This window comes from Onychomys torridus, chromosome 11 (genome assembly GCF_903995425.1).
Source record: "Onychomys torridus chromosome 11, mOncTor1.1, whole genome shotgun sequence".
In the NCBI taxonomy this organism is placed as follows: Eukaryota; Metazoa; Chordata; class Mammalia; order Rodentia; family Cricetidae; genus Onychomys; species Onychomys torridus.
In genome coordinates, this window is record NC_050453.1 from 5,358,314 (window position 1) to 5,384,492 (window position 26,179).

Consider the following 26,179-nt stretch of genomic DNA (forward strand, 5'->3'; position numbering starts at 1 on the left):
TCATGGGTCTCTCTTTCATATGAACTTTATAGTGGGCTGATCCAGTTCACCAAATGTCTTGTGGGAGATGGGATGGCATTTCAGTTTATGGGAAAGCCAAATGAGATTTTTGTATCTTATAGGCATTTGATTAAAGCACAATTCACATTTTATAAAATCAAGTTTTATATACTTATATATAAACATTGCAGAAGAGAGAACAGAAAGATTGTAGAAGCCAAATGCTAAAAGAACTTCTGAAAATCGGGGTCTCCTAAGCATGACCAGGATACTGCACCTATGAGCTGCCTACATAAGACCACACTAGTAAACAGACCAGCATGGATAAGGCGACCATTTTAAAATGATCTAGAATTCTTAGTTCCACCCTTAGTTGAAGAGCTACTGAGAGGGAGAGTGGGTTTTCTTCAGGGACAAAGCCCCTGTTAGGTCACGCAAGACTAATTACATATTGGCAATATTAATTGGACTCAATAGGCTCTCTCTCTCTCTCTCTCTCTCTCTCTCTCTCTCTCTCTCTCTCTCTCTGTGTGTGTGTGTGTGTGTGTGTGTGTGTGTGTGTGTGTGTGATCATAGACGGTGATGACATGAATTTAGAGGGGGATATGGAGGAGAAGTGACATTGGAAGAGGTAAAGTGTGGAGCAGGAGGTGTAGAGATGATGCAAACACAGTACACTCACATATAAAAATCTCAAAAAATAATAAATAATAGTAATTGAACCAGGCATGATAGTTCATGCCTTTAATCTCAGAACTCAGGAGACAGAGGTGAGCAGCTCTCCCTGAGTTTGGGGCTAGCCAGGTCTACATAGTGAGACCCTCCCTCAAAAATAAATAAATATTTTTTAAAGCACTGATAATCACAGAGTATCCTGCCATTATTCTTGGTATATCATGTAGTTTCTCTTAGGGAGCAAATGGAAAGTGTTCCCTTTGATGCGTTCCTCTCTCAGCCAAACAGCCTATTCTGTGGTGTGCATGTTGCAGGATTAGGGATGGACACAGCCTGGCCCTGGCTCTCAGAGGCTTAAAACCTAGTGACGAAAACACACATGTAAACACGTAAAGCACATTGATAGACAAGTGTTGGGATAATGTAGCTAATATTAAGAGTCAAATGAGTTGCTGTAAGCAACAAAAGCCCTAACTATTCAAGGTCAGAAGATTCAAGGGAGAATAACAGGCATGCTTTCACATTTTACAGAAGGGACACAGAGGCCCAGAAAGACTGAGTCTGGGACTGAGCAGCCACAGAAGGCATGAGTGAACATTCTGTTTACAGCACCCAGCTGCTTCTCCTTCACACAATCTACTTGTCAACCATTTTACAGTGATCTAAAAGTTTAATTAATCTGTGCAGCGAGAAGCCTTTAGATAACTCACATTTATGATTTCCAGTACTCACTAACGTGTCCCCCAAATCAGTTAAACTGGAAAAGCCACAATCGAATGACTCCACTACATACATCTGTTTTGATCTCTGTGACAGCAAATGCCAGGTGCTAAGGACACAACACTCTTCAGTCAATGGTTTTGACAGGAAAACACATTGTGCCTGACTCAGTGGTCACACGGAAGAGACCTTTTTGTCCCTTCAGGTGATTCATTCTCTTGTCACATTTTAGAACCCCCAAGTTAAAATAAAACACCCTAAGGCCCCCCAGGAGCCTGCACCCCTGTGGAGAAGAGATTTCTGAGGCCCAGCATCAAATTGCCTTTGATTTTTCCCTTGAGTTTATTTCTGTCACCGTGGAGCAGGTAACACATTTCAGCTTTTAAGCCATAAAGTGATCTTTCTTTTTTAGAAAAAAAATAGCTCTCAAAGCTTTAATCTTATATTTCCATTCGTATTGAGTTAAATGTTGTAAAACTATCAACTCTGTCAAAACCTGGCAAAGGGAGAACAAGACACCATACAATCTTAATGTCCAAACTGACTGGTGATTATCAGGGATTAAATGTGCAGGAATTCCAAATCTTTTTTGATTTGAGATGTCTAGATAACTTTTGTTTTTCCATAATTGTATGAGGTTTCTACATAGTATTTAAGAATCAATTATATTGCAATTGATGTAATTAACTCTAATAATCCATTAAAAGTCAGTAGGAGGGCTATTCAAGTCAACAGAAAGGAAGGAGTGGATTATGAAGGTGTTATTAACCTATACAGAATTTTACCAGACATTTTCTTTTCTTACATAATAAATACACAGTGTTAGGAAGGCTGTCATTATAATTTGGTATGAACAATAGTCCATCATTTCTTTTCCTATGCAACCCTTAACTAATTCCATGCACCATGCACAAGTAAAATGAGGCCCTTCCTAATCAGGGTGCAGTCGTATCAATCATCTATTACTCCACGATGAACGATGGGGCCCCTGCTCAGCTAAGTGGAAGAGAAGTGTGGACCAGCAGAAATGTCAGGCTCACCTTCTCTTTGAGTTGACAACTTTCTGTTTCTGATGCCTGTCTGTATTTAGCAAGCAATCAAAGAGTAAGTCTGAAAAAAGAGAAGGCCCTGCTTACACTTGCTGGTTAAGCAAGGCTGAGCATCCTCTCAAACACCAAGCCAGCTGTGCAGCCCAAGCAAATCCATACTACCCATTCCAGGAGCCTCCAACTCTTGCACCTTCCCAGATCAAGAAGTTCATTTGGTTCTAGCTATAAACCAGACACTCACCCCAAACAGCCAACCTCAGCAGATCTTGACATCACTGGGTCTCCAGAGCACAGGGTGTGTTTTAAAGGCCACATCATGAGTCCCTCCAGTACTCATTATTACTGGTAAAACTTGATGGGAAAAGAAGTCAGGAGTTCAGGCTTTTAAAATATAGGTCACAGTTGAGCCTGGTGCTGTAGCAATCTCAGAGACTCAGGAGGCTGAGGCAGGAGGACAGCCAGTTCTTCCCATGCTACAGAACAATTCTAAGGCCAGCTTAGGTTTGTAACTTAGCAAGATCCTATCTCAAAATTTAAAAAGATAAAAATATGGAGCTAAAGATGTAGCTAATTGCTAGAACAACTGCCTAACAAGCGCAAGGCCTTAGGCTCAATCCCCAGGACCTCAAAAACAATTAACTTATTAATTAATCACAGGCCAACATGCAGACTGTCCTCCTCTGAATGGATTCTCACCATCAGCCATTTCCCACAGGGACTTTTCCAGCTTGAAAATGAACAAAAACGTTGTTCGAAATTCCCTATATCTGCGTGAAAGAACAAGTTGTTTGTGATCTCAGCCACGTTACCTACCATCCACTTTCCTAGGAACACAGATTGCTATGGCTTCAGCTAGCTTTGTGTCGGCGTCACAAAGGGCAGTTGTGCCTGGCAAAGATGCAGAGCCATGGGGCATATGGTAGAAAGGATACCGCACCTGGACAGGAGCATGGGGAGATGCAGTGTAGGAGCCACGGAACATCACTCCTTTGTAAGCTGGGTGGGGAAGACCCCAAATCAGAGCCCTGGCTTCATTGACTTGCATTCACTTAGAATTAAATCAAAGAAAGATGTGGAATAAGCTTTATAAGGCATAAAACCCTTCACAGATCCAAGAGTTTGTTTGCACTGACCAAAGTCACAAAGTTTTCAAAGTCAGGAAAAAGGGATAAAACACAGTTCCCCAAACCTTGCTGTGTATGGAGCCATCTGGGGAATTATTTCAAACTACCCTATCCATTTCTCTGGTGACTCTGAGGCTAGGAGACACTTGGATAAGGGTTTGCCTGGAAATAGATTCCCATCCATTCATCAGATATTTGAAACACTCAGAAGCCTCAGAGGATAGAAACAATTACAAGATACAGCTCAGATGTTGAGCAACTTGAGTGCTACGTGTAGAGGGAAGATAAAATGAAAGCGTGTGCCGAAGCAGGACCCACAGCCCACAGTCACAATCTTCTGGTGTCCCTTTGGAGCTAGAAGCCAGACAAGACTTCACTCTCCACAGAGAGAAACTCTGGTTCCTGTGACTTTGAATTAAAGTGCCTGCATGAGTGCCTCTGTTCCCAAAGGGTGAGCCTCATGCCTGGGCCCTGAGGACTAATGTGGGTCATCGGAGTCTGGGTCAGGCATCAGGAGAGAGGGTAGACTCTGTTCCCATCTTAGAAAAACAAACATCTTAGAGAGTTCAGCTCAGATATGGAAGTAACGAAGACCCCTATTCATTCCAGAGAGCCTCTGGTTTACGCCGCACCCATGAGGCCTGAAGGAGACAACACCAGATATGGGCAGCTGTGTGAGAAGAATAGGAGACTTAGCCTCCGAAGGTTTCACTTTGACTCTCCTCCCCAAGAGCCCATCTGGAGTCACAGTAGTGTCTGGGAGCAGATGGAGAATGCCACTTCCCTTTTTTCTGAAAGTCCACTATCCCTTTGTACGGGTCCCAAGAACACCAACCAAAGAGGCCTGGTCCAAGAGTCAGGAGGCCTGGCTTGTCATTCTGCCCCTGCCAGTAATGAGCTACAAAACCATGTCTCTTTCTGTGTCACATCCGTTTCCAAAGAGGAACACTCAGGAGACTGTCATCCTACCTAGCTACTTCACAGGGTTGACAGGAGGGCTACATAAAAACCTTTGAAAAGGTAGAAAAGTATCTCTAAAATCAAGAAATGAATGTGACACCTCTGAGTAAAACGTTGACCTCCAGATGATGCGATCTGATCATGAGCCTTGTCCCCCAGTTCACCAGAGAACATTCATTCTATCTGCTGCTTTGCTTTGAAAACGTGGGCCGGTCTCCTGATCAGTTACCACCACTGTGTCCTTTGCAGATAAAGACTTGTAGGGGAGGTTGCTGTGCCTGCTGTATCCCCTCTGGCTTTGGCAGATGTGAACTCTCTCTCCAGGCCTACAGAAGCTAAAAATGCTGTTGCTTTGCCCAGCGATCTCTTGCCCGCAAGCCTCAGCCTGCTCGCACAGATCTGGAGGTACCCAAGTCATCTGACCCCAACCCTATTCATGTGACATCTTTGTTCACTGCTAAATTCACTTATGAGGGGAAAAAAATATCTCAACCAGGAAATGTATCTTGTACAGCTATTTCATCCTCCCCTCACGTGGTGCTGGAATAACGCTTTAAAGAACATTCTTGTGGCGTGTCCAGGTCTCTCCCTTTAGTCCTGCACGGGAGGAGCTGGTCCGAGGGGAAACTGCTCCCCAGCAAAGCCGTTCTTCAAAGGGACTTCTTCAGGCAGGAAGAGGGAATGTCTGATATCGTGGCTGAATAAACAGACTCATCAAGCTCAGAGCCAGTTGGGAAAGCCAGGCCCTCTGAGTCTACAGTCAGCCAGCCCTGCACCACGCATTGCTTCGGCTCTATCTATAATGTCCTCCCCCTCCCTCTCTCCCTCTCTATGGTCTTCTTCACCAAATGCCTTAACATAACTGAGTGTGGAATTATTGCTTTCGTCACTACGTTAACCTGAAATAACAGGTTCTGCACGTCTCAAAGCCCATGATGTCACCTGATGCAGATCACTGTGTCTTGCAATGTCTACCACAGCACACAGTCAGTAATTTTCTCCCATGACTGTAAAAGGAGAATAGTCTGGTACAAATGGGTGCACCCAAGATTCATGTTCTAAGGACACTGAAGCAGAAGGATCACCAAGAGGTCAAAGCCATCCTATGCTACTCCGTGACTTCTAGCCAGCTTGACTATATAAGAAGACTCTTAAAATGAAGCAGATTTTATAGGTGGCTCATAACACACAGTGTGCTAGCCCCAGGAAGGTCATTGGTAGAATCCTAAGCTTTATAGGATTCCAAAGAATTCATTTTCAGACACAAACAACAAAATCTATAAATCCACACACTCAGAAAAATAATTGTCTCCTCTGTCCCTTGAAATGGTTCGACGTCTTGCAATCTATTGTAGAATTACTCAAACGTAACTAACCTAAACCTTTTATAATCAATTTTTCCATTGATAAGCTGCTCATGAGCAGAATTCCAAGCCCCAGGTCACAGCAAGGGCTTAGGCTTAGAAACCGGAATTTGTCTTTTCCGTACTGGAAAATTTGGGATTTTCTTTTAATGTTAAATAAGCACCAAAAGATGCTTGTGGCTATTCAGGAAACCCGGATATTAACCCATTACTTTTGCCATGTGTACATCTACAAATACTCTTCGGGACACAAATGCTCCATGGATTTCCCATCTCAAAATTTCACTCCCATCAGAATTTGTTTCTGAAATTCCAAAATTTATGTTTGCTCTAAATATCCTGAAATATATTTGTTATGTTCCCTTTGTAGGAAACATGCTGAAGGACCCACATTCTTGGGAGGGTTTAGCAAACTCTCCAGAACCTACGTTTCAAATCAGAGTCCATTTCTTCAAGTTAATTCATTCCTTCCACGACTGGCTATGGGTGGCAGAGCCATCCTACTTCCTCTTTAGACCCTTGCCCTGTTCTACCAGAAATAACAGCCAAGGAGACAGTCATACCCATATCTGGATAATATGAGTGTCTGGGGTCCAAAGCAGTTTTAATTTTCTCCCCATAGTAGGCATGTAAATAATCATTCCATCATCCCCCACCCCCACCATCAACATTATTGCCATCTTCCTAAGTACCAACTAGGACAATGAATGGTGGGTCCTGGCTGTAGTCCCCTCAGAAGAGACACTGAAAAACAAGGTTTGCTGTGAGTTCAAGACCAGCCTGGGCTAGAGTAAGACTGTCTCAAGTAAAATAAAATTAAAAATAGAAAAATGAAAGGCTACTTGGGCTCCCTAGCAAGATCAGCGTTTTCAGAGTGTTTATTAGCAGTATTTGGGAGCAAGTATTACAAGGAAATCACAAAGATCATTCTGCCGTGTGCCCTCTCACTAACCCAGACTAACAGCCAAGCATGCACAAATTAGTACATGTACCTTACCATTTTATAAAACTATGTCGTGTCTATTCTTGGAGAAAGAATAAAAAATATACCCTAATTCAGCCACTCAAGTACTGGCTGACAAAATCCCAGATATTTAGAAGATATCAACAAACAGATTTCTCATTTTTGAACTGATTTCTGTATAGTTAGCATCATCAATTGCCTGTCAAACTAAGAATAAAGGTCAGAGGCTATTTTGATCAATCACTCTCAGACACACTTCTCTCTACCCAGCACGGATCCGGTTCTCCTTGTGCAACCGTGGACACAAACATCTCTTAGGCATGGAGAGAGGGACAAGGTGGGAGGCATTGGTTTTCACTCACCTTTGGCCAGGCTTTATTTGTTCTACAGATAAAAAAATAACTTTGGACTTCTTTATCCAACCAGTCACCTTGCATCAGCAGTAAACTCCCTCAAAACTTTCTGTTCCCGTCAGACCCTTGAGAAAACAAAACGAAAAAAATAAAAGCATGATTAAAATCTACTTTCTTTGGTCAACATCCTAGCATTGAGCAATTTCTTGACATCTAAAAGGGACTGTCCTGGAGTCTGACTGAGAGTGAACTCTTTATTGATCCAATGGCTGGGGCCAGGAGCAAGCAGAGAAAGAAAGTTGAGCGTGCAGAGCCTTGATCCAGGTCTCTTTCCGCACCTGCCCTCTGCATCATCGGGACTTCATCCACATTTCCCTTTTGAAAGTAGGATCTTTAGACATTTAAACTGTACAATCCTACCAACAACAAAATGTTAAATTTACTGTAATTTATATATTACATATTTATTAACCTATTCTGAACATAGAGAACATAGTAACTACTTTCATTTGAATGTTACACCTGTGTCCAGGTGTTTGATCTCCCATAATGGAGCACTATTCCATGCCAATTAAAAAGAACACAGATACCAAAATTTAAGGTGAAATTAAAATGAACACAAATGGGCTTAATGTCATCTTTCTCACACAATAAATCACTTCGGACTCTCCATAAAGTAGAGACCTTATGTCTGGCTCCATCACTTTTAAAATATGGTTATCTATCACTCTGTCCTGTCAAACACCACTTTGTTCCCAGGAAAACCTGTGTTCATGGAAAGATCTGCTGTCTGTCATTATGGGTGTCTGTGAACAGGAACTTATTGTAACATTCACATTTTAAGTACAAGTATAATTATGAAAAGAAAGCTTTACTTTATGTTAATATCAAAAGTGCCAAAAATTTCAGGGTATTGGAACAACAATGGGTTGCCTACTGTCCCTGATCTCAGGCCTCCTCACCAGATGTGGCATGGCAGCTCCACACTCTGCAAATAGAAACATTTTAGGGACCACCCAGTTACTAGAAGAGAAAAGGGGAGGGTGATTTATGAGCTAAGCGGCTTCTATGAGGTTATTATCAGAGTTCTACTCCAAGTTCATATTCCTTTAAGAAGTCAGAAGGGAGACAAGGCACTGACAGACACTGCAGAGACAGAAGCAGAAGTCTTCAGCACCACAGCTCCTCCATGACAAATAAAGGCCAAATGAACTTTCCAAGGTCTGCATGGCACTTCTGGGACCCAGCAGCTTTACGCTGAGGGATTAAATAAAGACTCCACAGTACAAGAGGAAAAAGGGATCTTTTTCTTTCTTTTTTTTTTTTTTTTGCTCAAATAATGACAAATGCTTGCATACTTGGTGATTTGTGTCTGGCATGAATATATGCAAAAACTTTGCCAGAGCATAACATGAGCAATTATCTGATTTTCATCTTTGTGAACACTAGTTGGAGATCTTTTATAACAATATTGTTTCTTAGGCATATATGTAAATTCAATTCACCAAATCATTTCAAAACCATCTACTTGACTTTGACCCGTAAAACAAAGGAAAATAGAGAGAATAGATAGGGAATTGAGAGGCTTCTTCAGAAGTATGTATGCATAGTTCTGTATGTATACATATTAACCGCATACATGTACTTATGTATACATTTGCATGTGAAGAGTATGCCACTGCCGTTCATCTGGGCAAACCAGATACCTTTGAAACACTATGAAGTGATTTGCCACAGGCACTGAATAATACAACAGGACACACAGCAAGGACTGGAGAGATGGCCCAGCAGTTCTGAGCATGTACTGCTCGTACAGAGGATCAGGTCCCAGAACTCACTAAAGGGGGCTCACCACTGCCTAGAACTCCAGCTTCAGGGGATCCCTTCATTCATGTGAACATACCCACACACAGATACACATGTCCATAACTAAAAATAAAATAAACAGGGACTGAGGCTCAGTGGTTAAGAGAATTTATTGTTCTTCCAGAGGATTCAAGTTTGATTTCTAGCACCCACTGGTGGCTCACAACCCTCTGTAACTCCATTTCCAAGGGACCTGATGCCCTCTTCTGGTCTCTTCAAGTTTTAGCCATGCGTGTGGTGCACATACATACATTCTTGCTCACAAAATACTCATACACATGAAATAAAATAAATAATGTTTTAAAAAATTAAATATTTTTAAATAGCAAATGAGTGTGTGCTAGCAGAGCGAACAATTGTATATAATGAAAGTCAGATTACTGCAAATTTCTAGTAAGAAAAAAGATTTTTCAGGTAAGCAAAGTTATATTCAAAATGGAAGGACTTCTCATTGGCAAACCATATCCAGGTATACAGCATTCACGGATATGAGGAAGGAACTGGTCCTAAAGCATCAGCCATAAAGTTAAAGTTAGAGGATTCACAGAAGACAATTAATGTGATGGATCAGAATTCAGTCTTGCTTGACACACCCTGGCAAACAAGGCAAATTATGTTGTTGTCGTCCACTTAGAACACCCCATATTGTGCTTTCATGCTACAGGAAACAACATGTGAGAAGGCATAGGATTGACAGAGGTCCCAGGATTCCCTTCTCCTGCACCTTTTCAAGCATTGACCTTTGCTTCTGAAATGTCAAGGCATCTCTTATGTCATCACGAGCCTGTTCTCCCAGGCCCTCAGAGTGCCACCATCGAATGGACATGAACGGTGCCAAAAGTGATAAGGCCCTGGAATTGCTGAGTGCCACCAATCCTTCTGTCAACACAGCTGACCTGAACTCTCCTTTGACATAAAAGACCTTGACCACCTTCCTTTAATGGGGCAGAGGAGAAGCTGCTGAGACAAACTGTCCATCAGCTGCTCTCCCAAGCAGGATTCTCAGGTGGAAATGGATGCTGATTCTACCTCTCTTGACTGTCTGAACTCAACATCTCGGCCCATGACTGGCCCAAGCTGTTCCAAACATCACAAGGACTGAAGTGCTAGGGAAAATCGAAACTCAGTGGGGACAAACTCTGACTTTCCATCTTCTCCAATATTCCCTATTATGAGCCAAAGAAGCTTGTTTGAACTTCCGTGTGCATCAGGGATTACACATTCTGTCAAGCCAAAGAATACCTCAGTGTTGCCCAAACTTAAAAGCTTTGTTAGGGCTTGTGAATGAATAAGCCAGCAAGGTGATGGGTCAGATACATACAGATGTCTCAGATTTGTTATTGAGAAAGAAATTATCAGAATAGTCGTTTTACCTGTTTTGTGAGCAAAAAGTCTTAGCGTGGATAGTTACTGCTCAGCAGTTAGTTATGAAGACTGTCTGGTCAAACTCAAGCTAAGTTTTCATCTTCATGAGTGCCTGTCTTGTGGGTAAAGCACTTCAGTTCTGATCATGGCACCTGCCACACAAGGGACACCTGTGATTGCTTCTCATTAAGATGATGGTGTCAAGTATTTCTTTCTTTCAATGCACAAACCATTCCCCTGTGTTTAGGTAGAATCTGTTTCTTTAAGCCTTGGAATACAGGTTCATCAGTGTAATCCTTCACACATGGACGATGGAAGAAACGAGTGCATGGCTTTCAAGGAAATACTTTAAATCTTTGCAGCATCCACTCTAATGTGTTAGGACATTGGCTCTCGAGGAAGCTAGTCACAATGTAAGAAATCTGATGACCCAAAGACCACCAAAGTATAAGGAAACCTAAGCTAACCATGTGGACAGAGTCCTAGTTGGCCGAAGGACAAAAATACAGATGAAGAAATACTCAGGTTGCTCATATAGCCTCAGCCACCATCTATGAACACTTGAGACTCCAAGCAAAAGTTGCCCACCTGAACTGTCAACGAAAGAACCCTGAGTAATACAACACACTATCTTACAGTCACTACACTTAGAATACTTTATCGACAGCAATGCTGGTAGCTGAAAGTGATTTCTATATTTATTAAATAAGTACACAGGTTGGTTAAAAAAAAATAACAGGCCACTTAGAAAAAAGGATCACTGAGCATATCTGATGAAATCCATCAAATACATTATAGGGGACGTCAACAGTAGTAAAGACCATTTGGAAATTGGACAGCTTTGTGGATAATTGTGGCCAAGAGGAAATCTGCTATGGAGAAAGTAACTTTTTTTTTTAGAGTGGAATTTTCCAAACTCACCAACAGTCTCAACAGGATTATTAGCTGATTGCTCAATGCTCTGCTCTCCTTTACACAAAGCAAACTCATGACTGTTTCAGCCATGATTCTAGGTACAAAGTAGACAAAACAGATCACACCAAGGAAAAGCATCAATAAACAAAGGAAATAGGTTCCCTAGAGCTCAATCTGCTCATTTATTTTGTAAAACAGACTGTGGTCCAGGTAGCACTGTAAAACAACCAAATATAGCCAGAGATAAGTGTGGGTGGGGGTGGAAAATAGAGGCTAAATGCCGTGCAAAGGCAGCTGTGACATCATAACAGCCCCCATGATTGCGCTGATATGGCCACCCCTTTATTATGACAAGCTTAATTATGACAGGATCCATATCTATCATGTCTTTGATGGTTGTAAATAAGTCTGAGTAATTCCACCATCACTCTTACCAGAGACACAATAGTTTTAGCCTTTGGGGGTAGCCAAGAGAATAGATGCTGAGAGGATGGACTGAATCCTTGTGCCTTGGGAGGTGAAACAAAATCAGAGCCTGTCCCTTTTCCTGATTGTCAGGTTTTTTATGACTGTGTAGGTCTTCTTGGTACTCAAATATCACACCCCTCACTTACAGAATACTCTCCACTCCGTCCTAATCTAAACCCACAAAGCCATGATGCCCAAAGAGGAATTCCATCTCTTCCTAGAGTACACATGACGGTGTTCAGAATTACTGAACAAAATAATGACCCATTTTGACCAACTTCATACACAGCTTAATAACACGGTTTAAAAAAATATGATTGACAGTTTCTATGGATCTGGTAAGGCAGTGTCTACACACCCTTCATCTTTTGTCTGTGTGTGTAGAGACAGAACCCAGGACTCAGGGTCATCCTCACTATGAGCAGGGTAAGGAGAAAAGTGTTTTGCTGAGATCTAATGTAAACACCCAGGGACTGCTTTCTTGGCTTCTTTTGATTCTGCTATGTTAATGAAACCAATTCAAAGCAATTTATTGTGTGACATGGGGATAACAGGTTCATTAAGATTTGTTCTTGAAAAGTTTTCAAGAAAATGTGAGTTATGGGGGGCTAACCACTTGGACATCTCACCAGAAGGACCAAGAGCAATGATGTTGGACCCTCTTTTGTTGAGAGACAATAAGTATCCTCAGCACTCTTCTTAAATCCTTCTGGGCTAGAAGATTGCTTCAGGGGTTTAGAGCACTGTTGATAATCCAGAGGACTGGAGTTTGATTCCCACATCCACAAGGCAGCTCACAAGCATACATAACTTCAGTCCCAGGAGATCTAACACCCTCTTCAGGCCTCTTTGGGCACTGTATTCCCATGGTACATGGACATACATTCTTACACATAAAATGGGAATAAATAAAATCTCAAATTTTTAATTAAATTTAAAAATACAATAAAATAAAATCCTCCTATGCTTCAAGGCCTGAGAGTCTAGGAACTACATTTCCCAGGTCCCCTTGTCAGTAAGATTCTTGGAGTGATTTGCCATTGAAATCACAGGAAGGTGAGAAGACAGGAAGAAGAGACATTTTTTCTCAGTTAGTAGCCACAGGTAGGTGTTCATGAGCACAGTCAGAGGACAGATGGCAGGTTGTATGTCACTTCTATGCAGACAGTTGAGATCATCAGTGTCCATGTGTGTAGCTTCCTTGATCTCTTCCTCCCAAATTTCCCAATAGTCCTGTTTACCTTCAAATTCTGTGTATGGTAGCCTTTCCTCAGAATATTTCTGGTAGGTAAGTCAGAACAGAACTGGATAGGTATGGTTTCAATAACAAATAACTCCTGTGATGTCTAGTCTTAACTGCCAACTTGGTACCGCCTAGAATTACCTGAAAAATCTTCATGAATTTTTTTTCAATTTTTGATTTATTTAAGTGGTTTGCCAGTACATGTGTATGTGTATCACATGTGTGCCTGCCTTCAGAGGTCAGAAAACAGTGTCAGATACCCCAGGAACTGGAGTTATAGTTCTAGGTCTCCCTGATGATACATATGTGTGCTGGAAAGCAAACTGAACCCAGGTCCTCTGCAAGAGCAGCAAGTGCTTTTAACTGCAAAGCCATCTCTCCAAACTCTGGAAAAGTCTTAAGGAGAAAATATCTAGATCATATTGGCATGTGGATACAGCTGTGAGAGTGTTGTCTTGTTGACTGATGTAGGAAGACCCAGCCCCTGTGAGCAGCACCATTCCCTAGGCAGGGATCATAAACAGTATGGAGGGAAGATAGCTAGCTGAGAGCAAGGATGCCTGCATTTGATTTTCTCTCTGCTGTTACCTTTGGATATGATGTGAAATCAAGTTCTTGTCTTGGCTTCTCAGTGATGGACTGTAACTTGAAATAGCACATGAAATATACCCCTTTCTCCCTTAAGTTGCTTGTCAGAATTTTTTTTTTTTTTTTGAGCTGAGGATTGAACCCAGGGCCTTGCACTTGCTAGGCAAGTGCTCTACCACTGAGCTAAATCCCCAACCCCTTGTCAGAATATTTTATCACAGCCATAGAGATGAAACAAGGACAATCCCTAAACTCCACATAGTATAACAAAACCAAGTTCCCTGTCCAGGATGCAGGCTGAGCGACTTCTGTCTTAAAGTTAGACCATCTAGTTCTGTTGTCTCCTCATTCCTTCAAGGTCCTCATGGAAGAGGCAGGGGGAGTATAAGAAAAGCACTCACATTCCCACATGCTCCTAACTCCCTAGCATGGTACTCCTATTTCCCTGACAAAGGATTGGTCTCACAGCCTGAAGTATATTACCAGGGAGGGTGGGACCGTGGTCTTCCTCTGTCTGTGAGTAGAGAGCAGAGATGGTATGGTGGCCATCATCTCATGTCAGACTTTTATCTTCTGACTATGACCACTGTCTTTAGTGCTCAATGCTGTGTCCTGTGACAAAACTCTAAACTATGTGGTGTTTGCCTTGTATTCAAGACATGAGCTGTTGTAAGAAGACCTATTAGCTCAGACTGCTGGAGACCTATTATCAGGCAGTAGAAAAGTACCCAGCAAAACTTCACCTTTATCACCTTGAAAATCCAGTCATGTGACATGAACTTATAAGCAAAAAACACTCTGTGCAGGCCATGTCTGAGCAATGCAAAAGAAGAACAAGAGAATCCTAGAAACTAACTAGTTTCTAAGAAAAGATTTTTAAAAAGGAAAAGAAAAGAAAACAGTTGCTTCTAGATCTCCCTGATGATACCAATATCTGCATTAGTCAGTTCATGTCACACTTGCTATTGTAACAAGCAATCCCCAAAAATCTCAGAAAACATCCAATGGAGCTCTTCCTCTGAGCAGAGCTTGGGGGATGCTTATTTCTTCCACACATAGCTCTGCATCATTTGGGGGGCACCCAGGTTATCCTGGCATCGTCTACCCAGGAGACAAAGGGTTTGGGAAATAAGCAGTTCCTGGCTGAGTAACTGATCGCCAGAAGCAAGCCAACATGTGGAAAGGAAGGATCAGTCCTCACTGGGCAGCTAGCCATCTTCCCTATGATACTTGGGCTCTTTGTTTCCTGTGTTCTTGCTATGACTTTTCTTTTCCCGTCACAGCACAGCTTCCTTCTGCTCTCAACCCCTCTCCTCATCCTTCCGATGTATTTTGTCTCTTACTAGATCTCACTGTGGTGCTTGAGTGAGAATGGCCCTCATAGGTTCACATATTTAAATGCCTGGGCTACAGTTGGTGGAACTGCTTGGAAAGGATTAGAAGGCGTGGCCTTGTTGAAGGAGGTGTGACACTGAAGGCCAGCTTTGCGCACACATGGGTCAGATGTAAGCTCTGAGCTACAGCTCCAGAGCTATGCCTGTCTGCCTGTATGCCTCCGTGATCTCCACCATGATGGGCATAGACTCACCCTCTAGAACTATAAGCTCCACATTAAATGCTTTCTTCTCTAAGCTGTCTAGGCCATGGTGATTTGTCATTGCAATAAGCAAGTAAATAAGACACTCAGGTTTGCTCTTCACAATAATTAATCACACCATTCTACTCTCTTCTCTTGGCAGTTTCTAAGCCTGAGTTCAAGACAAAAAGATGGGGTTGTCCAAAGCCAGAGAAGAGGCCATTGCAGCCACTTTGCTCTTAGCTCAAAATCTGTCTTATTCTCACTGTCGTGATGGACAGCAGAAGGGCAAACCACATTTGATACAGCAAATAAACTTCTTGGAAGGCTGTGGTTGTGCTTTATACTTCTGAATGTTTTATTCTCTCATTTCTTTGAATTCATTCTGGATCTTGAGTGTTTCAAGAGTAGAGTTGTTTCTTCCGTATCTGATTCTTCACTGGGCAGTGTTTGCTGGATAAGAATAGTGAAATGACACAAAGGTGCAGAGAAACCCTGTCTCAAAAAAACAAAAACAAAAACAAAACAAACAAACAAAGAAAAAAAAAACAAAAAGGAATAGTGAAATGGTTGAGACCATTTCCTAGTGTTCATTAATACAATAGTAGTGTTTAGAGCCCTGTTTTGCCCATTAATAGAACTTCTATCCCTTTTTAGTATGGGGAAAAATAAAAATTCTTTTTAAAAATTTATTTTTTATGTGTGAGTGTTTTGCCTGCATGTATGTCTGAACACCACATCTGTGCCTGGTGTCCACAGCAGTTAGAAGAAGGAGTCAGATCCCCTGGACTTAGAGTTATAGTGGTTGTGAGTTGTCCTCTGGATGCTGAGTCCCAAACCCAGGTCCTCTGCAAGAGCATCATATGCTCTTAACCATTGAGTTATCACTCTGGTCCCTAAAAACTCATTTCTGAAAGTGCCAACTTTATTTTCTAACATGCCAATGCCACATTCTTCTATAAAAGGTCATCAACATAAGTGACCACCTCTTCCCCATATCCTGCCTCGTTCTCTGGTTATAGCTTGGGATAAGGTCAGAAGGAAAGGGGCTTAAGTCCAGTCCCAATGATCCCCATCTTTTCCAGTGATTGATTTCACATCCATCTTCCACACTGCCCCACAATCCCTCCTCTGTGGATCGGCATCCAGGTAAACCAGAGTTTCAGTGAGATGCCTGTGCTCCCAGGTTCACTGAAGTGACAGTAGCCAGGACACACGCAATGTAGTTGTTCATCAGTAGCTAAAGGGATGAAGAACTAATGAATAGAGAGGTAGCTCAGTGGTTAAAGGCACTGGATGTTCTTCCAGAGAACCTGACCCCTACATGGAAGCTCAGAACTGTTGTAACTCCAGTTCTAGGGGATCTGATGCCCCTTTCTGGCTTCCAGGGGCACTGCACACACTTACATACATGCAGGCAAGACACTGATACACAAGAAATAAAAAAAATCAATCTTTTTTAGTCATCATACCACTTATGTTTCACACCATACATGTGTACAGTTTGATTTGTACCACACTGTTTCTATAAAAGTTGTGTGGAATTAGCATAATAATGATGTGGGGGAGTTTAGTGGAGAACATAAAAAAGTTGTGAGTCCTCATGGTTTTAAGAGGAAAAGTAACAATTGCTAACATTCCTTCAGGAGCTGCTCTAAGACTCCCATGTGTGTCTACCCCACCACCCTTGGAGCTATCCTATCAGCACCCTTACTTATGAAGGTGATGATGAAAATAAGGACTTGAGTTGCAGTAACATGAAACTAGCAACTGGTGGGATAAGAAACTATTGAAAATAAGAACATTATAGACCCATTTGTCATCCACAGGAATCAGAATTGGAGAAGCAGCTCCCAAGCTCACAGTCTGAGATTCACCTGCACAATGAGAGGCAAGAGGACTCCGGAAGCCCTGGCCTCCTTTCCCAGTGAAAATGTCAGTGCTTTGGATGACACCCTGCACACCCTTAGGTTGGTCCCTCAGCCATCCCCAGGCCAGGGGCATCTGGTGCCAAGAGCTCTTCTGTTCCGTTGGAAGTGGAGGATGCTCCCTTCGGAAATAAGTACAAAGAGCTAACACATTTAACTAGTTTATGCAAAACACAAAGCAGGAACTGCCATCTGGAGGAACACACCAGCGCCATGAGCCATCAGGCCCCTTCCAAGACTTTGGCATCTAAAATCAACATTTTTTTTAAGGTCTGGAGGATCCACATGACTCCCAGATTCATCGCCTATGATTCCCCACCCTCCCTTCTGTTGCTGGCCATCCACTCTCCTGTCAGATGTTTCCTTCAGCTTTGAAAAATAGGTGGATGATGGATGGGTAGCTTATGGGTGGATGGACAGATGACAGAAAAACCTAGCAATCAATAGATAGATGATAGATACATAGCAATAGACAAATTTTACATCTTCTCAGTAATATGAAGATTTCTGAGAGATGACCTGAATATTAAAAGTTTCTTTGAAAGACAATAAAAAAATAAATTCTTCAGTGAGGTATGGCAACACATGCCTACAAATCTCAACATTCAGGACTCCTTAAGGAGGATCCTGAGTTTAAGACCCTCTGATCTGAATAACAAGTTCCTGTTCAACTCCACTACATGGTAACACACACACACACACACACACACACACACAGACACACACAGAGAGAGAGAGAGAGAGAGAGAGAGAGAGAGAGAGAGAGAGAGAGAGAGAGAGAGAGAGAGAAAGAAAGAGAGAGAGAGAGAGACTCCTTTATAATGACCTTTTTATTAGAGCACACACACACACACACACACACACACACAAACACAAACACACACACACACACACACACTGGCATATAAATAATGGAACAATGGTCTGTCCATGCCATGGCATATATGTGGATATCAAAGGACAACCTTTGGGTGGTGGTCCTCACATGTCCAACTTGTTTGAGACAGGGTCTCTTCTAGCCCTGTGTACCCCAGGTTATCTTAGCTGGCTCAAGTGTTTCTGGAGACTCCTGTCTCCACCTCCCATTTCCCATAGATGTGTGACTCTTACAGACACTTGTTCTACTGTGTCTCCAGCCTTTAGGTGGCTGCTAGGGTGCTAGGGATACAGATCTGGGTTTCCAGATTTGAGCAGTAACCACTTTACCCGGAGTGTCCTCTCACCAGCCCATGACCTTTCTTTGTTTAAGGTCAAATAAACCTACCCTTATGTGGCCCAAATCCCCTTGGGACTTTTCCTCTGCCATTCCAGAGGACTACATCTGGGGCTGCTGCTCTCTCTGTGATCATCAACTCTTAGTCTTTCTTCCATTTCCTAATGTCAAAGATTCTTGGCAGACAGGCACACAAAGGACAACTTGGGTCTTGCCCTGGTACCAGACTGTGGAAGTGGAGATAGAGACACCCCCAGAGGTGACAGGAATGAAAACAGGCAAGATCTTGACCACGTTAACTGAAGAATTAGGGGCAAATGGAGCTCAGAAAAGCCACTATGGTGACCTCTAACAGAAGATGGTCCAACTACATGGGCTGAGAAGGGACAGAAGACCTATCTAGCATGTACAAGACTGTAATCAAGTTATCTGGAGCACAGAAACAGAGAAAGAAGAACACTAGACAGGGCACATGGGTAGAATGTGTGCGCCCATCCCCTTCCCACTGCCTGGGTCACTGTCACCACAGCCAAGTGAGAAAGGCAATGGGCTATGAAGACCGGGGTGCAAATACGTCAGGCACCACTGCGGTGCTAATACTCGACTTAAATGCAGGCAGCATCACCCATCCTTCCCTGTAACCACCATGTCCTTCTGGCTATGGATGTGTGTCCCAAGCCTTGACCAGAGAGCTATCCTCTGTAGCGTTACTGATCATCTACTGGTATTACGATTTCGATCCTAAATGTCCCCCAATAGCTGGTATGCTAAGTCTTCAGCCTCCAGCTGTTGGGTGAATCAGTAGGGGCAGGTCCTTAGAGAATGCATTGGGCCCACAGCCCTCCTCCCTCATTGCTTTGCTTTCCTGGACACCCTACCAGCACATGGGCAGCTTCACTTTTACCCACGATGCTTCCCTTCACCACATGCCCACAGCGATGACGCTAAATGTCCACATGATAGAACCTACAGAAACCGTGTGTGAGTCTAAATGAATGTTTCTTTATAAACTGATTTTTCTCGGGTATTTTGTCAACTAACAGACAGCATGTCTGGTTATAAACAATCAAGTGATTTGTTTTTATTTCTTTCAATGTATGTCCAGAGTCTCATTTTATAACAAGCATAATTCCAAGGTTCCTGGAGAAAAGAAGCTAAAATTTTCTCAAGAAAGATCAAAAGCTAAAAGTTGGTCAAATAAGTAACTTTTGTTTGTCCTAGGAGCAGAAAGCTCTATGAGTCCAGAAGGTAGGGTGAGGGTCTGAGCAGCAGCTTGTGCTGGCTCCCAGCTGTTCAAGTCCATTTCTGCTGCCTCTCTTCCCAAGTTCTGCTTGTCAGAAGCAGGGGAGGGGTGTGGGGAGCAGGCAGAGAAACAGAAGCAGGGGAGGGGTGTGGGGAGCAGGCAGAGAAACAGAAGCAGGGGAGGGGTGTGGGGAGCAGGCAGAGAAACAGAAGCAGGGGGTGTGTGGGGAGCAGGCAGAGAAACAGAAGCAGGGGAGGGGTGTGGGGAGCAGGCAGAGAAACAGATGCAGGGGAGGGGTGTGGGGAGCAGGCAGAGAAGCAGAAGCAGGGGAGGGGTGGGGGGAGCGGGCAGAGAAGCTGATCTGACCAAAGCAAACCTTCCCCTTCTTTTCTTAGCACTTCTTTCACTCCCAGCTTATTCACTTCCTCATTGTCTACAGCTCCTCAAGACAGAACCATCTTCAGGTACATTTAACCTTCAGATTTCAGAAGAAATGCTGACACCCGCACACATACCCCAGAAAGCTGGTTCATGGCCTTCCACAAACAGACATGAGGTTGGAGCCCATTAAACTAATTACAACTTCAGTTCCGTCACTTACAGTGTGAGCAGAGACACCTGAGGCAAACTGCGGTCCTGAGGTCCCCCACCTGCAGAAGGGATGGTGCGGAGGGCTGTGTTGTCCTAGCATCTCCCTTGTCGCTCTTAGCAACAAGAATGACTTTAGATGGTACCACCACCCGTCATGTTCCTATCTAAGCCCTCGTCCCACCACTCCTGGACGTGTGCTAACTTGCTGCAGACATGCTGTGACAAGGGACTTTGGTATGTTATTGAAGTGACGTTCTCTAACTCCAGGGCTGAGGAGCTTGTTGCTATCACAAAACCCCCTTCCGGCCAGACCTTTGAGTGTCACTTACACCAGTGTGGAAATAATCTACTTGCTCACCCTTCCAGCAGAGGATGTCATGATTGGCTAATGGAAAATGACAGGGGGATGGAGTGAATAAGAGGGGGAAGGTTTGGGATGGGGGGGAAAAAAAGAGCCTTTTTCTTTTGGGGAATGTGGAGCGCTTAAGCACACCATGTTTAATCGTGCGTGTCAAATAACGGACTAATTAAGAACCTTCATCCGTTGTGTGTGTGTGTGTGTGTGTGTGTGTGTGTGTGTGTGTGTGTGTTTTCACATCTCATTTTTGTCTTCTTTTCAGAGATGTATTTTCAAAGTGCTTCAAGTGCTCTGTTTAAGTGCTAACGGGAAAGAGAAAGAAACCTTGCCCATCAGAGAAGGAAGCAGCCAGCATACAATGGAAAATACATGGAGGGCTGGGAGGGAAGTTTTATCATCATAGCAGCAACTTCTTGAATAATGGAATTTAATAGCATATAATAAACTGTGATCCGAGAGAACTCTGATTCATTCCCACTAATTGTTCTAGCCCGTGAAATAAGGCAAAGTTTATCACGACAACATGCTGTTAAGACCATGGAGCACTGCAGGGAACAGACAATTGTCCCCAGCTGCCTCCCTCCTCACTCCCAGAGGGTACTTGGTCCTTGCCCTCCAAAACACCCAACTGTGCCTCCAACTTTCAATGGCAACCCCAGTTCTAAGACTCTAAAGTCACAGAAATGTAATTTTTTTTGCAATCAACAAACTATTGTATTCTGCAGAGAACAGAGGGGCAACCAGACACAAAGCCGCCAATTAGGTTATAAAGAATAATAACTAATATGCTTTCATGGCGATGCCAAAAAGTACGAAAACCTATAATAAATTTAATTGGGCACACGATCATAAGCACTGTTTTCTACCTACAAACTTCTGCTATATTAAGCTAGACTCCAAATAGAGAAACACATTTTTATCATTGTGATTGAAAAGTATGCTTTTTTTCACTGTATTCTAATTTGGATCATTTTACCAATGTCAAAAAACGGGAAGGTATAATTAGGACAAAGAAATTACGTTCTCTGCTGTTAGTCATTGGTCATGTCTAAGCGTTAAAATGAGTGAAGAAATTAAAGCAATTATCTGAATAATTCAGGCGCCCCCCCCCCAGGTCAGAGGTCTCTGATAAAAAAATATTGTCTTTGCCTGAATTAGTAAGGTAATAATCTTGGTTTTCTGCTGTATTTTCTAACTGTGGGACTGTCTATAGGTAAAGGATCCTTTGTACTCACTTTCAAGAGTTTTTCCAATTTTTCTGACAATTAAGAGTATGTTATTTTTATGCACACAAATTTCATGAACATCAGAAATAGCTAAAATTCTACAGAGCATTTTGCAAAGTAGCTATTGAAATTACTGAACAAAAATCAGTGAAAGATTCCTTCCCTTTCCCTAAAAGAAAGGTCAAGAAACTTTGATGGTACCACGGGGGAGCTGACGTGAAGTGAACCCACATATGTGGATGGAGAATCTAACAGGAAAACTGGCACTGGACACACTATGGGCGGCTAATAACGAGAACATGGCTAAAAGAGATTACGGTTCAAATTAAGGTCAGAGAAGAGACGACAGAGGAAAGCTGCCGTGTTCCGTCGCATGGCAGTTTAAGTGAGACAGTTCCCCCTGAATCGGGCTTGGGGTGAAAAATGACACTGTTGGGGTTAATAAAGAGGCCGGGCATTTGTTTGGACTGAGACTTCAATTAAAATGTTATTTGGGGCAGCCAGAGCTAATGTCGTGCTTAGAGGTAAACTGAAGTGCCTTTTGAGAAGATGAAAAAGAAAGGAAAAACAGAGAGAGAAAGAAAAAAGGAGAATTAAAGAGCGAGAAAGAGAGACCACCTAATCTGTCACAGGCTCTGCAAAAGAGGCAGGAAGAATTGTGTGAGCTGGACCGGAGCCCAGCTCAGCAGCAAGCATTCTTAAGGGTTCTGTGACATCATCTGAAGCAGCTGAGGTCCTGTGAGTTTTTGATTGTTGTACTGGGTGAGGAGGCTACTGTTCAGCTGAGCCTTCTTTGAGACAAAGGAGGAAAAATCTGGTTGATGAAATATGCCAAGTTTTTCTCATTTTTAACGCCACAAAAGGGGTGGGGCCAAGAATTCTGGATCTCAGTCTCATGTCCCTACCCAGAGACAAAAATTGACGAATACAGTTGGTTGAATTTCTCAGCCTATATCAATTTGCACACAGACAAAAAAAAAAAGCCCAGGAGGTGCAACCCCCCCCACAAGCCTTCCTTCCCTCAGTATGCACCCCACATCTCACAAAACATGTTTACACTGGCCAGAACTAGGCATTCTGGTCAACAAAGCATCCATGTTTCCCTACTTTGATGCAGCTTGTAGTTTAAAGGACAGGAGGCATTTTAAGTTTTAAAACTACAGAGCTGGGGCTGGAGAGATCTCTCAGTCCACAGAGTGGCTGCAACGCCTACCTGAGGACAAACATTTGATTCCCAGAACCCATGTAAGAATTCAGGTGTGCATACAACCCCAGCATTGGAGAGGCAGGGACACAAGGGTCTTAGGCTAGTAGGGTATCCTGTCTCAAAACCAAGGAGGACAGCATCTGAGGAAAGACATATAAGGCTAACCTCTGGACTCTGAAACATGCTTGTACACACACACACACACACACACACACACACACACACACACACACAAAACTAGGCATTCATGACATTAATAACCTGAGGAAGAGAGAGATTACAAACCATGTCAATGTTTTCTTAGTTAACTCCATCAGCAGCAACGTAGAGTTCATCACAAGTGCCTGCAGGCTGAGTACAGGGTACAGAACATGTGATATTCTGTTGGGCGTCTTGAATCCAGTCATGCAGATTAGCAGAGTCACACAGAGAGATGTGAGCCAACAAAAATAGTGCAGCTAAGAGCCAACATGAACTTGGGAAGGGGAACTTACCCAGCATTTTTTGTGTGATCTGAGGGACAGACTGACAGCTAAGGTACAGGACCAGGAAAGATCCCAGGCAGAGGAAAAGGCCATGCTCTCACTAGGAAGGTGCGATGGAGGGACAACACAGCAGAGGTGGGAAGGGCCCGCCATTCCTGCCCCTGGTCTCTGTGTTTAGTTATTGTCACCAGGAATAGAGAAGGGACCCAGTTCAGATCAATCCTCCTTCTTCTCAACTTTGCACCCCCAAAATATTTTGCTAATCAAGGATATCTGATCTCCAGAATGTTCTCTTGTGGGGGGGGGGACTACATTTGTTTGTACATGTTCATGTGCATGGGTGTATGTATGTGCATACAGAGGCCAGAAGTTCCCACTGTGTCTTCCTCAATAACTCTCTTTTTGAGAATTCATTGTAACCAGAGCAGGAAGCCAGCTAACTGAGAAGTCACACAACTTCCGGGGGTACCACATTCTCACAAGTAGAGGCAAAGTCTACCAGGTCCAGATTGGCTTTGTTAGTCATTTAAAAACACGTATGTAGATCACAGGGAAAAAAAATCATCCTCCTCATTGCAAAATAGTTGGTCATCACTATAAATAGAAAAACAGGCATTCTTTCAAGCATGAACATTTCATTCACAGCCAGTCTCAATTTGGTTAAGAAGAAAATGAATGATTCCTTCACTAGACAGGTATGGATGTGAGTAACTCTAAATGGAGGTCAGGATTGACCACAGCTCAATCTGCAAACATGGTTAACACATGGCTTACATGGCCCTGGATACAGTCAGGGAAACAGGTTCCAAAAACACAGAATCGTATATTCAGCTGATACCTAATTGCAGTCTTTTTATCCTTCAGGTCTACTCAAGCTGGCAGGATTCTCATTTAGCAAATGCTTGTGGGGCACTTTCTCAGGTACCAGGCTCTGGGGCAGGTACTGAGAGCTCTGTGCTGCGCATCCCTCCTCTTGGCCCCTCCGGCCAGCTTCAGTCCTATTTGCCCCGCCTTGCCTTCACTTGCGTCCATAGCATTTGCACTGCCTGGTGTTATAAAAGAGCCATGGTCATTTCCTGCTCTAGACGGAAATATACATCCCATGAGGCAAGGACTTGGATGTCTTACTACATGACATCCCAATAGGAAGCACTCAGAGAATATGGCTGGATGAATAAACAGCTTACTTTGTTTTCGATAAGCAATCGGCATGTGAGACCAGGCTTTCTAGATTCGGCAGCTCTCCTAGCCTGCTTTCTGTTGCTGTGATTAACGCCTTGAGCAGCAGCCTGGGGAGGAAGGGGTTTCATTCATCTTACAGGTTACAATCCACTGTGAAGGGAAGACAAGGTGAGAATTTAAGGCAGCAACTAAAGCAGAGGCCAGGAGAAGCACTGGTTCCTGGACTGCTCGTACAGCTAAGAACCATCTGCTCAGGGGTGGCACTGCCCACAATGGGCTGGACCCATCCACATCAACCATCCATCAAGAGAATGTCCCCACACACTTGCCTATGGGTCATTCTGATAGAGGCAATTCCTCGATTGAGGTTCTCTCTTTCCAAATGGCTCTGGGTTGCATTAACTTGACAGAAATTAACCAGAAGATGACCTTTCTCACACAAATGAATTTTAAATTGGACCTTGAAAAATGAAAAATTTATATAGAGAAGGGATCAGGGGTTTATTGGCCAGCATCTTTGTAACTGTAATAAAATACCTGAGGTAGGGCACTCTATAAAGGTTCATTTAGCTCATGATCTTGAAGGCAGCACATGCAATCAAGCTCCAGGGCCTGGACTCTGGTGAGGGCTTCTCTATAAGGTTTCTCCCCTTCCTTATAAGACTATCGTGCCCCATCATGGGAGCTCCACTCTAAGCAACCTCCTCCACAGACATCTAATCACCAGAGCAGGGTTGAGTGTTACTTTCCTAACACTGCTGAGATCTGAATTCAGAGCTTAAAACTCTTGGATGAGCTTAGGAGTGGGGGACATATTTCAACCACAGCAGGGTGATCTTCAAGAGAGGCCGCACACATAGATTTATTCCAGGTGTTAAAATAAAGGATCAGGGGGAAGACATGGATATCCTAAGGGAAAAGAGCATGATATCAGAAACCCAGAACAGGAAACAGATTACATGAAAGCTTAGGACACATTAGGACTTTTAGACTTCCTTCTGAGAGCCCTGACATGAGTATTAAGCAAGAACACAACTAAACCTCCTAATCTATGGTTCTCAGACAAACATTAAAGGCAAGAGTGTCAAAATGAGCATGTCATTGGGTATAAAATGGCTGTAGTCATTTAGTGAGACAAGAAGGAAGAAGGAAAGAAATCTTAGATTTATCAGACTATGCCAGAAGCACCCCAACAGTAATGGGCTAAATGGAGAAACTGACAACAAATCAAAGATTGGTTTCTGCTAGCTGGAGAGATTCAAGTGTACTCGTGGAGATATTAGAATTAAGAGAGAAGCCAGAACTTGACTCACTGTCTCTTTCCCCTTGAATGCCATCCCTGGGCTGGGGGCGTGCCTCAGATAGAAAGTCCTTGCTACCTAAGCATGAAATCTTTCTTCAACCTCCATCACCCACAAAAAAAAAAAAAAACCAAAAAACAAAAATAAGCAACAACAACCAAACAACAACAACAACTATCAAACAGCAACAAAAGTGCGTACTTGAGACACCAGCC

The 26,179-nt window shown here is 43.0% G+C and overlaps 1 long non-coding RNA gene across 1 annotated transcript in view; it reads right to left on the reverse strand.

The window, feature by feature from the left end:
- LOC118593015 overlaps nt 1–26,179 on the reverse strand; it is a 93,989-nt gene that overhangs the window by 52,906 nt on the left and 14,904 nt on the right. Inside the window, exon 2 of the long non-coding RNA XR_004946185.1 lies at nt 7,219–7,334. This is a non-coding gene — a long non-coding RNA (uncharacterized LOC118593015). The remainder of the gene's footprint in view (nt 1–7,218; nt 7,335–26,179) is intronic.